Source organism: Ambystoma mexicanum, chromosome 5q (genome assembly GCF_040938575.1).
Source record: "Ambystoma mexicanum isolate Mex_15411 chromosome 5q, UKY_AmexF1_1, whole genome shotgun sequence".
In the NCBI taxonomy this organism is placed as follows: Eukaryota; Metazoa; Chordata; class Amphibia; order Caudata; family Ambystomatidae; genus Ambystoma; species Ambystoma mexicanum.
In genome coordinates this window covers 1,370,216,309-1,370,232,364 of record NC_090933.1, presented here as the reverse complement: position 1 = coordinate 1,370,232,364, position 16,056 = coordinate 1,370,216,309, and the positions used below count along the sequence as shown (strand labels likewise).

Here is a 16,056-nt window from a genome sequence, read left to right as displayed (position 1 = left end):
GTGGTGTGTTTAGCCTATTTCTGCTTTTTCTCTCCCTTCTTTGAACCTACTAGAGTGTCATCTAAAGTTAAGCACTCACCTCTGTTTGAATTATGTGGTGTTAACCTAGAGTTGTCTAGATAGGAATAAGGGTTGGGACTGCTTTCCATATAACTGTGTTTAGAGTGTTTTACTATATATATTGCTAGAGTGTTTTCAACTTATGTGTTCTTAAAAATAAATAACTATATACTTTTGAAACCAAGCTCTGGTCAGTGTTTGCTTGTACTATTGTGTTTTGGTACCGATTGTGTATACTTTGCATACTGCCTAACTCTTCTTGAGGGAAGTCTGACTGCTCAGCCACAGCTACCAGGTAAATCTGGGTGGTGCAGACTGCTACCAAGTGGGTTTACTGCTATACCTGTAGTCTTAAATCTTTTGCAGTGTTCCCCAAGGGAACTGCACAGGTTTCTGCCTAACAATCTCTCTTCCAGGCTTTTATTTTATGTTATTTTTTTAATTGTTTTTGGTAGTAACAACTAATTTACACCTTTACAAAAAATATTTTCAAAATACATAAAATACATAGAACAAATTAGCATATAAAGGCTCTCATTATTCCTTAGATACTTCAAAATTTAAAACCACAACATAACTTAGAACAAATATTACAGATCTTCGCACAGTTCATCACTTAATTCCAAACACCATCCTAACTCACTTTCTAACACCATTCACTCATTTCATAAAAACAAGGAGACAAATCATAAAAAAACAAAACATAAGATGGGGCGGTCACATCGTTGCCAATTATAACAGTGCGTACGTTCTTATTGGACACATAACAAAAAAAGGGTTCACAATGTTACAAGCTCTTCCTCCTTCATAATGTGCAAACTTATTATTCGCTTGTTTTGTTCCTCCCCTACCTTTCTGCACCCCTCTCCCTTACCTTTTGTTTTTCTCCGGCTCAACCAGAAATGCTGTCAGCCCTAGTACGGTAGTCACCTGTCTGTCTCCATTTCCTTCCCACTCTACCCCTCCCTTCCTTATCTATGGCATAGCTCTTGCACTATCTGAAATGTTGTCAGGCCGAGTACGATAGTTAATTTCACATCCTTACTGTTCATGGTCTGTAAGAATGTCATCGTATTTTCCCTTGTTCCCTCCCTTGCCTTGAAGCGCTTTGAAACACATTGTGTATAGGCGCTATATAAATAAACTATCATATCATATATCATATCATTAAGTAACTGCAGGTCTTCTTCAATTATATTCACAAGTCTAACTGTTGCCAAGATGATCGCATTACACTGCCCCCACATACAGCGCAACCAAACCAGATTACGTTCATAACAAGATTTGGACCTCAAGTAGGATCCCAAACAAATGAGCCTTTGTGGTTCGAAGTGCACACAATGCATGAATAGGTGTTCGAACATTTCAGGCTCCTTTGCTATGGCACAAAATCTACAATGGTCCCACTTCCCGAACTCTCTATAACCGGACCAGTTCCTAATACGGGAGCCAGTATGAATCAGTTCCAGACGGAATCTCATGTAAGTCCTTCTGGCGTTCTTATCGGGAAAGCACATTATGTATCGCAGGCGTGGAGTAAAGCCATGGCTAAATTTGGCATACAGGCTAAATGATGGATAACCCGCAATTAGATCGGAATTATGTGCCCATGCATTCCTAAAGAACCGGAGTTTGGACACCCCCGGGGAGGCAATTAGCTCTTGTGAGGACATGTTCAGCGAGCTTTGAGCTATAGTCATACGTTTGTGAAATGCGTATATCGATAATGGATGGTTCACATGTAGCATTAACCTGAAGTCCTCATAAAAAGAATTTGTTGGTGGAGACAGCATTTTCATAAAGTTGTTGAGCATGCGCCATTCATACTTGTCGGCTAAAGGGTATAGGCATAACTCGTGTATTAAGATGACATTTGGCAGATACCCCGGGAGACCTAAAACCATTTTCCAGAGCTTTCCCTAAAGTAGATTCAATGTAGGGCCCATGTTCAATAGACAGACATCCAGGCTATACAAGAGAATAGACTCTACCTTCAATGTATAGAAGTGTATCAGAGGCATAAGGGAGTACTTGCAATGCCTAGAGAAAATGATTCTCATCTGCGCAGACAGATAATTCAGCTTGGTGTCTAAAATTGCTCACCATTTACCGACAGACATACTGTTTGCGATATGGTAACCCAGGTAAGTGATCTCACCCATGATGATAATGGGTTTAGAGTTCACGGTATAATTGAGCCCCTGATTTTTCTTATTTGTCGAAAAGACTATGATATTAGATTTGGCCAAATTAATTGTCAAGTTGTTCAACTGACAATATTCTTGAAAGATATTCAATTTATTCTGTAGTGCAAAGGGTACCTTATCAAAAAGGATGACGTCGTCGGCAAACGGCAGCCAATTCAGACGCAGCTTGCCCAGACTAACCGGAAAGATGTTAGCTCCTTCCCATATTTTCTCTATGTCGGCCAGGTACAGGTTGAAAAGTACAGCGGCCATGTTGCATCCCTGCTTCACTCCGATTCCAGTAGGAATACTATTAGATAGAAGGCCCTCTGCGTTGATACGAACCCTATATGATGTATTTTGGTGAAGTGCGGCAATTGTCACTACCAGGTGGGAGGGAATTCCTTAGGACAGCATGTTCTGCCAAAGTCGATTGCGAAGAACACTGTCGAACGCAGCCGATAGATCTAGCAATGCCATATAGATCGGGCCATTGTTACGGGTGCATGATGATGGTAGCAAGTGCGCAAGAATTGAGGCATTTAGCTGTGTGCCCATGGCCCTACAAAACCCCACCTGGGCTTTGGAAAGAATTCCAGCGGGCGTGATGAATTTTTCCAAATCACACAAGACCAAGCAAGCAAAAATGTTTGCCGCATTATCAAGTAGGACAATTGGCCTAAAGTTGCCAGGGTCATCCAAGGGGCCCTTCTTGTGGATAGGTATTATTATAGCCTTCAACCAGGAGGAAGGTATTTTACCCGTTTTGTAAATCAGTTGGTAACGCGGAAGCAATACCTGGCCCAAAAGGTCGGATCATCCTTAAAGTCGCAAGGCGGCAGCCCGTCCGGACCTGCAGCTTTGGAGAATTTAATTTGCGCAATTGCCCAGATTATATCCTTAAGTTCCCAAGTGCATATAGCAGGAAATTGCAGCTGAAGGTTGGCAGACTCCAACCTGATATGTTGGGCAGGCAGTTCATATTTCTTTCCAAAGAAGGACTGCCATTGGGAGCCAGTTATAGTCGCAACCATGCACTTATCAACCTTACCAACAGGGTTTCTTAGGATAGACCACATTTCCCTAATTTTTCCCTTACATAGATGTCCGATCATACGTTGGTTCGCAAGGTTATGGCCGCATAACCTGTGCACGAACAACATTAGGTGCATCTTTACACAGAAGTTCATTAGCTAGACTCACCAGGTGTCCATGGATCATCAGCAAGTTACGCTCATTAACTTTCTCCATAGCATCCAAGGTTGGCTGTTCCTCCTGATGCACCACTGTCTTGATATGGGCAAAATCTTCCTCGGGGCCAGCCCTTTGAGAGCAAGAAATACCCAATTCAGCCCAAAATACAGGTTCTATTGTGCTGAGCAGTGATCTCATGCTAGTGACAAATGACACCTTCAATAAGTTTTAGTATTTATTCTAAACAGTGAATTTCATATACATTTGGGATTCAAGTTAGAGAAGATTACAAAGCACAAAACTTAGAGAAATGCAAAATATAGAGAAACATAGAACTTAGATAAACATAGAGAAACATAGAGAAACACAGTCTTACGCCCCTTCAATCAGCACTGGGAGACCCTGGCCCTCATAAGCTAGCTGTAACAAGCCCCGCTCAGAGGACAGCGCTGCAGGATGCCGTCAGAGCTCCAATTCCGGGCACTTGATCTTGCTCGAACCAAGTCCACAGGACGATCTCCCACCCGAGTCATGTGAGCATGTATATTTTATAATCTCGTGCTGCCCGTCCGTGACGCACAGTTCCAGAACTTTCCCTGTGCAAAATATAGGCTGGCTCATGGAAAAAACCCAACTCTGTTAATTTCCACTGCTCCTTCTGAGCACCTCCCTGGTTCCCTGGAGCCCATCTGTGCGAAAGCTCAGGAATGTCTTATCAGTGCCTTCCCAGAGAAAAGGAGATTAGCTTGGGGCCATGCAGGGCTACCGTTAGTGAGGCAGAATATTCTAAGGGAAGCAGGGATGTATTAACCCCATCTGCAAGCTCTAAAAGGCATGCACTCATAGCTTAGTGTTCATAGCGCTTAAGACTGGCTCTCTAAGCGCTATATAGGTGCCATAATGTTCCAAACACTCCAAAAATACCTATTAGCTACAGAGCTAGGGCCCTCTCCCTGCCTGTCTACAACAATGCATAATGTGACCTATCACTCATACTAGGCCTGCATATTCCTTGTAGCTCACTACTGCATAATGGAAGTGCTACAACAGACTACTGTCAGCATTTTTAGCACATACTTTGAATACACTTTTGGCTTTCAGCGGCTAATGCTGTCATCTAAAGCCCTGATTGGCAAGGTTGCAATTTTGTGTATCACTACATTCCACCCCTATTCAACGTGTGTGCGACAAATGCTGACTAATACCTATCAATATAGTATTTAGTGCAGTGATAAAGACCTTGGGGCTTTGCAAGAGGTTTAAGCAAACTATCTTCTAGCGGTTAGTCAGCGTGGCATGCAAGGTAAAACACTACCTAAACAAAAATGTACACAAAGTGAACAGTGACATATACCCTTGCCAAAACCTGGCCTACACAAAAAATACCTACACAAAGTAAATATGGACATTTACTCTAGCCAAAACCTGGCCTACACAACAATACCTAAATAATTATTGTATAACCGATTGTCAGTTAAAAAGCAGCATGCAGTTAAAATGTCAAGGCAATCCAGTGTAGTCTAATCTACAATGCACTATTGCATTTATGTATGGTTACCAATTCTAAACCTGGCAGCCTTTCACTCTAAGGGCCTACCCTCCCCCTGATCCCAGGGCATTCAAATGTGACTATGGGCTGTGTGATTAGACACTTCCCCCATGTATGTGGAACTCAACCAGAAACCATCTAATTTCGTGAATAAGGTGAACCCATGGGCATCAGGTTATCTAAATAAAAACAATTCTACTAATTTACATCAAGCATGGCATGTGTTATTCATGCAATCAAAAGCAAGCAATTTGATCCATATGTATGCTGGTAACTGTAGCTCTGCGTGCCAGTGTGTGGAGGATGGTCGCCCCCACTCAGTAAAAAGCCAACACCTGCTGATTTAACAATGTTTGCCATACAATGCATCGTGTGTATTTAGCAGTCTTGTTGACCTGCCCTATGGCAGAAAAAATGTCTTCATACCTAAAATTCTGCCATCTTCAGTGGTTGCCAATACTTGTAGCAGTGTTGGGCGTATCAATGAACCCCACTAGGCTAGAAGTTCTATAGCAGAGCTGGCATCAGAACCCATAGTGGCTAGCTTATTGTGCACAGTTTCTATGTCACAAGCATATAAAGCTCCTGCAATTAATGAATCTAGCTCCCTAGCTACGCGCACTCTAGTGATGGGCCATAGAAATGGACTCCATTTGTAGCAGCTTGGTAGTACTAAGGAAACATTGCCTCATGATAAATCTATGTCTAAGTGTATCACTGTAATAATAGAGGTGTGCATTACCAGTCTACAATTTACATGTTGCCTTACTACTGGAAAATCTAACATGTTCACAGTGTCTACCTATTGTGACTTGGAGAATACCCTTCTTCAAGTGGGATATCTACCATATACAATATTAGTTTTTTCCACAAACACCATACTACTATCCGGCAGTGGCTGTTTCATCACACCATTGTGTAAAATGCATTTAGTCAAGTTATAGTCCATAAAATCTTGGCGAGAACACTCGCTGCAGTTCTTGGTCAGAAAAACATCACATTAAACAAATTAAACAAATCGTATCCATTCAGTGACAAAAGATGCCCGACAATGTGCCAGGCCAGTACGCTAGCAATTCCATGTGGATACTCATTTGTAGCGCTTTTCCAAAGAATTATTCCAAATGTCTACAATCAAAAAGGAGACTCTTTGCATTAGTGTGCTGGAGACAGCTGTCCCCACAAAAACATGAAACTGGTTGGTTTAACAAAAACCGTGTCACACTATGTGTCATAAAATCAAACATCAAGTCAGTCATGGTTTCATTTACCTGCCTTAAGCTGGCTGTAAAAGTATCCAGTGTTTCAAAGGTTACCATTTCAAATTAGAGCTCACACACTTGGCAGCATTACTTCAATTAAGAATCTTAACCTACGCACAGGTGACTTTGATGTGCGCACTCATCTTATCTCAAAATAAATTACACTCCTGCTTGCATAATCCTGCTGCCCCAACAATTCATAAATCATTTTCCTGCCTACGTGCAACGTAGAAGTTTTTTTTTTTTTTTTTAAAAATTTGCAAAGCATCTCTGGTTAAAGCAATTCAGTTGGAAGAGCAAAACCATTTCGTTTTTTCAGACCCTTCTCAAAAAGTGCATTTAAAAACCATTTTTCAATGTGTTAGCATTCAAGTGCTGTTTCACACAGCTGTTTGTGGTGCATGATCTTACAGTCCACAACTCATTGTCCACAGTCCTTTAAACAAGAAAGGCAAGACATGTCAATTAAGTTATTTCCAGCAACTGAATCATTTGAATGTGTAGCATCAAATATTTGATAATTAGCCAAGTCTGCACCGTGCCAGTTCAGCAAAAGTTATTACTCTGTTGGACACCTTTCGCAGGTTGCAGAACAAATAGCAGCATTGAGTGCGGTGCAGGACACGTTTAAAGTTGAAATAGCATCTCGCAGTGACTCGCATATTCTCTGAGATCAGTGTCACCCACAAACTGCACACATTTACTTCTGTTAATGGTGAAATGCATTTTGCTTTTTTGCCTAGGCTAAATACAAACAGAAATGTTAGGATTTCATCAAAAGTACAATGTCATTATTCTTCACATTAGGATGTCATCAAAACTTCAATATCAGCGTTATCCACCCCTTCCCTGAACATCACCCCCATCTTCAGACGTCTCATCAGGTAACTACACACTTTATCATTGCTACTGCAATTATTTATCACCCTTCTGCATGTTTCTGGGGGCTTATTTACACTCAACCATACGGGGTGTAACTGCCTAATCACAAACTCATTTGTGCAATGCGATCATAGTTGGTCAATGGTACCTCAGACTGATCTGTGCTTTTACAAAAGCCATATAATAAGTATCCAGGTCGCACAATGCTTTTCTTTTTCACCAAAGCGATCACGAATGCCAGGCGCCAACTTGCTTCCAGTGTCTCATGATCTTGATTTAGTTTGCCCTGCTGGCATCACTCCATTTTTCAAAGGTAAAGTCCTTCAGTCCAATACCGCCTGCAGTTGCACAAGCAGCTTTGTTTATTTTTCTCCATACAGCTAGTGTCTTCCAAGCCTCTGGTTTTTCACTTGTCATTTTTTCAAAGGGTGTTTGCTGTTTCTTTTGTTGCTTCAACAAATCATTCATTCTTGCACTAAGCCGTGAGGCTTCTGGATCATGGCTAATGTGCAGTGTTCATGTTGTACTCCAAAGCCCCGCTCTGCATGTTGTCTCTTGCAAAACGGCTAAGCGCTTTTGTCAGTTCTGCTTCCATCTGGAATACCATAATGTCTTTGTCAGTTACTCCAGCCCTGGCAATGTAGCTTGCATTTTGCCAGCTGTGTATGTTCTCTTCTCAAAGCGCCTAGAGGTTTCTTCTCCAGTGCACAGCGCTTTACTTCAGTTCACATCACATGGAGCACTGGGATGCAGCTTGCACAGCAATAGCGTTTCACATCACATCACATGGTGCATGGGAATGCGGTTTGCATGGCAATGTCTGTTGGAATGGGCAGCTGTCTTTTCTTAGCCCATTCACAGATGCACAAGTTCCCCAAATGTTCAGATGTGATGTGCCCATCTGCCATCTTGCATGCAGCATTTGTTTTCCTTCCAGTGTTACTGGGCAAATTCTTTACTTCTGATCAGCATTTCTGTTATTGCATGCCGTTAGAAAGCATGCGTACATCAGCATTTCTGTCTTTGCACCCCCTCTCCTCAGTTTTTTGCTCACGCTGCGGTGTCTCTCACAGGGGATGGAATGCAGGAATGTCATTGTTTATCTTTCGTGTGCACCTGGCAGCGCCATGAGCACGCAGCAAGCTTATCTCTTTGCTCTATAACTCTTACACTGTGGCGGCTTCAATGGAAGGCACTTGTTTCAGACAGTTCATCCAGATTAACTCTTTCTTGCACTGCTCCAGCAACTCAGAAAAGCTCCCATATCTGAAGCACCATTTCATTAAACAGAAGCGCAGTATTCTTTTTTTTTTTTTTATTTAAAATTTTGTTTTTGATGCATACGCAACTTTACAAAATTTACCTCGAGATTCAATAAAACTTTTAAGCAAACATATAAACACGTAAATATAAATACATCAAAAGTACATCAAAGGCATAGTTGAAATCTGTATAAGAAGAAAAAAATGGTTAGATTTGTAAAACTCTATTTACATACAAAATCATTCATATATACAGTATACATACTATAAAAAAAGAAAAAGGAGAGAAGGTCTCATTGCTTGGTGAAGGTAAAGCTAGACCACATATGACTCAAGAGCTGCATCAATAATTTTCACTAAACGGACAGTCGCAAGAATTATCGAGTTACACGACCCCCACATGCATCGGGTCCAGATTAATTCTCTACTGCTTAAGGTATTGAAGGGACTAAAAGAAGAAATGATTTTTAAACGTTCTATTTCAAAAGATGGACATAGCAAAAAGAGATGTTTCAAGGTCTCATTGATTTCGGGCATTTTACAAAATCTGCATCTAGTATCTACAACAGTAGAATCTTTATGTGCCCAATGTTTCATTCTCATCTTGGTGTGCAGCAGATCTAAACGAAAGCACATATATATAGTACGAGTTTCTTCACTTGGTGATAGTAATAGATATTGCAGGCGAGGTGTTTGAGCATGCCTATAATGTGCGTATTCAGTAAATGAAGAATACTGTGATAATTGTTCACACGTTGCGGCCCAATCATTCCAAAATAGACGCTTATGAGCTGTGCCAAGCCTCCTTTGTAATTCGTCAGCTGGTATATTGATGTTTTTTAAAATCAGCTGTATACGTTGTTAGAAACATGCAATGGATCTCGGCTTGGAATCCCTCAACATATTAAAGAAATCTTCATATAAAGAGTTTTTTTCTGGAAAGCTCATATTGAGGTAAATTTTCACCAAACGCCAATTATGTCGAGAAGCCAAAGAATTCAATCCTAGCTCATGTCGTACAATTGCATTAGGAAGGGACGCAGGAAGGCGTAAGGTGGATTTCCACAACCCGGCTTGTAATTTATTCAAAAATACAGAAAGATCTATTAAGTTCAGGTCCAAACCATATAAGATAATGGCCTCTACCTTTTTTGCATAAAATTCAAGTAAGGGTACTAAAGAAAATTTGCAATATTTACGGAAAATTAATTGCATTTGATTTTGTAGAGGGAGAACTTTTTCCGCAATTGCCTGTTGCCAAAAAAGGGCAGAAGAGTTGTTTGACAGGTTATACCCTAAATAAGTTGTCTGAGCAACAATATTAATATAATTTGAATCCAAAATCCATTGAAACTTTCATAGCTTTTTTTTTAGAAGATAGTATGAGAATACTCGATTTCAGAGAGTTTATGGTAAGGTTGTTTTGTTTACAATATAACTCAAATGTTTCCAATTTGTTCTGACGACCAAACTGAGTACTGTCAAAAAGTAACACATCATCTGCATATGCAAGCCAAGACAAACGAAGCTTGCCTAACTTAACTGTAAAAGAATGAAGGGGATCCCAGATTCCTTCAATGTCCGAAAGATATAAGTTGAACAAGACTGCTGCAAGATTGCAGCCCTGTTTAACGCCAATAGCAGTCGGAATAGCATGTGTGAGGTGGCCTTTGCTAGTAATGCGAACTCTGATTGAGGTGTTATAATGTAAAAGCGCTGTTAGTGCCACCAGGCCCGGAGGAAACTTAAGAGCTAACATTTTAGTCCATAGCCTGCTTCGAATGACACAATCAAAAGCAGATGATAAATCTAGTGAAGTAATAAAAATTGGTCCATTAGTAGAGGTGTGAGCTTGAGCAATTAAATGGGTTAAAATAGTTGCATTCAGTTGGGTTCCCATTTTTTTTCTAAATCCTGTTTGGACTTTGTTAATACAGTTGTTAGTATTGATGTGTTGTTCCACCTCATTGAGTAGCAGAAGCGCAAAGATCTTAGCAGCGACGTCAATCAGAGCTATAGGTCTAAAATTGAGTGGATTATCCAAGGGACCTTTTTTGTGGAGAGGAATAATAATGGATTTAACCCAAGATGTTGGGAGGGTTTTGTTTTTGTAAATAGATTGAAACATCTTCAAGAATATCTTAGCCCAGAAAATGGGATCATTTTTTATGACACAAGGCGGAATCCCATCCGGGCCTGCAGACTTTGAAAATTTAAGCTTTGTGATTGCAAGCAGGACATCTTGGACGTCCCATGGACAAGTCATTGGAATATATTTTACTAAATCAAGAATGTTTACTTGATTAAATCTCTCTGGTAGATGGTATTTATGTTCAAAGAATGTGTACCATGAGTTGCCATCTATAGCCGATTCCAAGAAGGAGGGATCAGCGTGCTTAGATGCTCTAAGAAGTTTCCAGATGTCCCGAATATTGTGCTTACAAATAAGACGCACCATATTCTGATTCCCCGTCAAATGAAAAACAATACGAGCCATTTTTACCTTATTTTTGAAGTGTCTCAAGACCATTTTTTTTTTAGCTTTGGACAAGTTGTACCAATTTGACCTACCATATTCGTTGCTTATTGCACGCAAAGCAAAGTTTTTCTCCTTTTTTAATTTCGCAATGGTTCTTTCTAGGCTGCTGCAAGAACGTGCGGTATGCAGATTATTCTCGGCAGTGTCAGCCAACACTCTCAGGTGATGTTGTATCATCTGATTATTCCATTGAGAGATAGCCTGAGCGGAGATATCATCTGATGAATTATCAGGCCACCAGTCGCGATTAACTAAAAAGGTTAGTCGACGACATGTGGACCCATTCCAACAGATGGAGATGTGCGGTCTATCATAATGAACTAAGCCTAGCGAGAGGACCCTCTCAAGGGGTTCAATATTTACCGCTAATGAGCATTCTAGGATTGCGTGATCTCCATAAGGCGGAAAATGGGACTTGATCGAAGATAGAAGGCCCGAAAGGTGATTTGAGCTGACTATGTAATCAATAGTGGAGAATGTATTCCCCCTATGCCAAGTGAATGAGGCTTTGGGGCAAGCAGCTTTAATTATGCATAGGTCCCAACTAGAAAATAAATTAGCCCATCTTAAGCCATTCACACAAGACGTTTTAGCGTGATGTGTCAAGTCAGTCAGATGGGAATCGGTAGGATATGAGTCTAAGTAGGAATTAAAGTCGCCACCAATTAATATCTCAGCCTTAGGGGCGATTTGACAAATATCCATTAAGGCATCGTTTAACATGGTTATAGCATCAACAATCAATATGGAGGACGGGTTCCAGTAAAGGGCAATCAACATTACTCTGCGTGGTATGTCCATTTTAATGGTCACATCTGTCAATAGAAACAGTTGGGTAGAGACTCTGTGATTAATTACGAAGTGAAGATCGTTGTTTATTAAAATGGACAATCCACCTACCGGGCGACCAACTGGAGGCTGAACAGCTAACTGATTGACGGCCGTAAATCCGTCTAGTTGAAGGTCGTAAACACACATAGTTTCTTGTATCAGTAAAATAGATGGCAAGTTTTTGATGGCTTTGTCATGGAACCATGTTCGGAGGTTATTAAAACCGCAACAATTCCATGAATGAATAATGGGTTTTATGCGTTATGAATTTGCCTCAGCAGTCGGCAAGGAAGACCCCAAAAATGATGACGCATTGGGAGTGGGCAGGCTCCCCACTAAACCATTTAAGGCCAAGGTCAAAGAAGCCAATTGTGCCAAGATCTTTGCATTTTCAGATTGTTCTGATGGCATTTCCTTAATGCTATTGTCTTGTTGCACCACCAAAGGCTTGAATACTAAGAATTGCATGGCCTTTTCCAGATGTGGGAAGGCCTGCAATTCCAATCCTAAAGATATCAGATCAATTTTGTATTCCCAAATGAGTTTAGCAATAATGGGCGATACTACTTTGCACAACATTCGATTGTTATTAATCCGAGGCAACCTAATCCATTCTACATCTTGAGAGACTAAGTTGCGTAAAGAAGGAATTTTATACAGAGTATTCAACAAAAAGGTACGGTTAATGGGTACCTTACCATTAATCTGAGGATTGCTAGACCATCCAATTAGGGACTGGTTTTCCTCAGAAATCTCATTCAAAGAAATGGAATCTGTGTTGGTGGATATTATTAAAGGTAAAGGCAACCTCATATTTACAGGTTGAGGAACTTGCTTCGACCCATCCTGCTTTTCGACCAGAACCGTGGACCCCAACGGTGCACCCGCACATATGGAAGCGGGGCTGCATGTGGCCTGGTCGAGAGATATTACATGGTCCACTCTAGAGAAAATGAGTGAGGGTTTCTCAGAATCAGCCGAGACAGCATGTTTTTCATTGCTCGGCTTCAGGCTCTGCGTATGATGCTCGTAAAGTTTAAGCAATGGGGTGGCATGAGAAGGTTGAGAACTCATTGTCGGAACTGAGGCCACATTCAACGCTTCTGTAACCATTATATCGTTCTCAGAGGTACTTGAGGCCACATGGCAGACTGTTTTTTTATTCTCAATCGGAAGAAAAAACCTATTCAAATTTGCTTGATTAATTGCTGCCTGAGGTAAGTTGCCCACAACTCCAGACAAGCGTGACGAGACGTTCTGAAATTCAACCGACCCTTCAGAACCTGAATGGAGATCAGAGGTGTGAGAGCCCTTTTTTTTACCTTTCCATACATTTTTGGGGGCCTGCCATTGAAGTGCAATCCGACTCTCCTCATTTAATTGACTGGAGTCACAAATCACCTCTGCATCCTCAGAGTCTGCCAACTTCACAACATCTTCGGTTTTAACACCAATGACTGCCGAGTTTTGCAAAGAAGAGGCTGCAATGCTGTTAATACCTGAGCCATTCAAATTTTTTTTCATCTTATTTTTGCGTTTAACCGCTCTCTGATAAGCTTTTTTTATTTTACATGAAGCGTGGTATATATAATTAGGCCCCTCCGAATCACACATTTTCTCATGAGAAATGGACTGGTCCATTAACGCTGTAAGAGCGGACGGACTGTCGGGAGTAGATTCAGCCACAGTAGAGGTCGGAGGAATATTTCTGGGTTCACACATTTCCACATTGAAAAGTTTGGAGTTGTACATAGTTTGCTCAATTTGTAAGATTCTATCATATTGCATTTTGGCTACTTCAGCCCACTCTGTAGAATGGGATATAAAGGTTGTTGCAGCCTCTGCAGAGTCTTTAGCCACTACGTTTGCAAATGAAGTGGGTAGACCATGAAGAAGCAGTGGTGATTCAATCGTTTGCGTGCTTTGGGAAATTGAGGAATGCGTGAAAGAAGTCATCGGCATACTCCTCCTTACAATATCTACCATTCGTTCAGGGCAAGATGCATGAAATTTGTGGCAGGCCTCTTGGGCCATAATGTAACCCTCGATCCTGGCCAACTGTAAAGAATTGGCACTTATTGAGTCCTTCATATCTTTCAGAACTGCATGAGTTAGTTCATGTCCTTTGTCTAAGAGATTGAGAATGCGAGTGAACACTGGAAATGATTGAATTTCCTGTGCTAATAAATTGGGGGAGTTCCTATCATTCGCAAGAGGAGAACTTGAAGTATGAGGAAAAGCAGACTCAGAGGGAAACCCAGAAGAGGGGTGTTGAAATGGGGATTCATGACTCGATTGCTTTCCGCAGTGTGCCTTGTTGTGGAATGGAGATGCATTAGGTACTGAGATACTCGAGTCACTTTCAGCCAGAGGATCTTGAACGTTTGACTGAAAGACATCTGTGATAGGCAATTGGCTAGAGTGAAAGTGAACCTGTTCATGTAGGCCGCGTGAGGCTGCGGCTGGAGTGGAAGGGCCCAGCGAAAGACTAATTCTGCTTTTGTTTGCCTTCGCGCACCTCGCCCAAGACAGCTTCAAAGCACAAGCTCTGCACACACAGCAAGACTCTTATTTTCAAAAGAGGCACTTTTTCTTGTCATCAGATTCTACTCCATGTAATTTTGCAAAATGTCAAAGCGTCTTTTTGGCCTGTTTTAAACTGATTAATGTCCCATTTAAAAGCATACGTTTTTTTTTCTTGTAACCTTGTAGTTTGGCTTCACGAGCTCACTCCAATGCAATGTGCGATCTTTCAAAAGAACCCGCAACCCACTAAATCTTTGTGCTATCTTATCACACACAGATTTTTCATTCTGTAGTACCATTGCCAGAATATAACCACTTATTTCAGTGCATTTAAAAAATGCCATGTTTAGTGCAGCTCCCTGCACGGTTTTCCTGCAAGAACAACCCACACTCTATATTGCTTGTGGGCTGTTAAATGTGTCAACAACATTTTTCACCATGTATCACAGTAAACAGGTCACTATTTCCAAACATGCATCACTTATAAGGCAACAGTCCAAATCCATGGCATAGGGTGGGAACAGTCAAAAATACTCCAGGGGCAATTTAGAAAATATAAATTGTTTTTTCCCCCCAAACCATTGCAAACTGATTCTGCAAATTCAAATCAATACACAAAAATCGAAAATCCAAATAACATTCACTCACTTTCCTTTTTTAAGTGAGTCTCACAACCATTATAAGCATGGCACAGCTTAAAATGCAATATAACCATTTTAGTGTGTTTCCTTTAAACAGAATGCACCACCACTAGCACATGGAATTTACAGTTGCCAAAAGAAAAACAAACCCTTTAGGCTCTCAACACAGATGTTACTCTTTCTCCTAAGCACGGCTCATTCACCACGTTATTTTTCAGGAATGTCAACACTTCAAAAGCATACATTAAAAAAGCGAACCTTCGCCTCCGTACATTACAGCCCCCCACTCGCTAGCACACTGGGGCTGAATCAATGATTAAATTACTATTCACAATTTGCATGTCAAATCCTTGCAACTATTTTTCCCTGCCCTCATGACAGAATAGAGATGAGAACTCCGTCTCACTTTGCATTTCAAATTACAACTTTAAACTGGGGAAACCGCATGATAAAATTCTTTTCTAATTGAGCATACATCTTTCTTGACCATTCTACGGAGCGCTTTAAACAAAGCCATTTCCCGCTTGTTTATCGCCTTGTACTCCCTGGCTCCATTCCCAAGCAATAAGTCAGTCACGACTGATTTACTGAAGGGAGTCTTAACCACACAAGCTATCGGCCACGGCAAGCCGACACAACATTGCTGCCTTTTGAAGTCTCAGAGCTGCAGTGAGACCACCAAGGAAATGCGACAGCCTGCTCCCCACTCTACACTGTGTTCTCTCACACAATTTGTCATTTCACAGCACGGCACTGCTCTGCACAAATCCCACAAAGCTGCCACCAAATGTCTTGATATGGGCAAAATCTTCCTCGGGGCCAGCCCTTTGAGAGCAAAAAATACCCAATTCAGCCCAAAATACAGGTTCTATTGTGCTGAGCAGTGATCTCATGCTAGTGACAAATGACACCTTCAATAAGTTTTAGTATTTATTCTAAACAGTGAATTTCATATACATTTGGGATTCAAGTTAGAGAAGATTACAAAGCACAAAACTTAGAGAAATGCAAAATATAGAGAAACATAGAACTTAGATAAACATAGAGAAACATAGAGAAACACAGTCTTACGCCCCTTCAATCAGCACTGGGAGACCCTGGCCCTCATAAGCTAGCTGTAACAA

At 41.0% G+C, this 16,056-nt stretch overlaps 1 long non-coding RNA gene across 1 annotated transcript in view; it reads right to left on the bottom strand.

Moving 5' to 3' along the window:
* The window catches only part of LOC138498161 (uncharacterized), a 106,351-nt gene extending 102,771 nt beyond the window's left edge, over positions 1-3,580 (bottom strand). The window contains exon 1 of the long non-coding RNA XR_011278710.1: positions 3,450-3,580. This is a non-coding gene — a long non-coding RNA (uncharacterized lncRNA). The remainder of the gene's footprint in view (positions 1-3,449) is intronic.
* Positions 3,581-16,056: the final 12,476 nt, after the last annotated feature.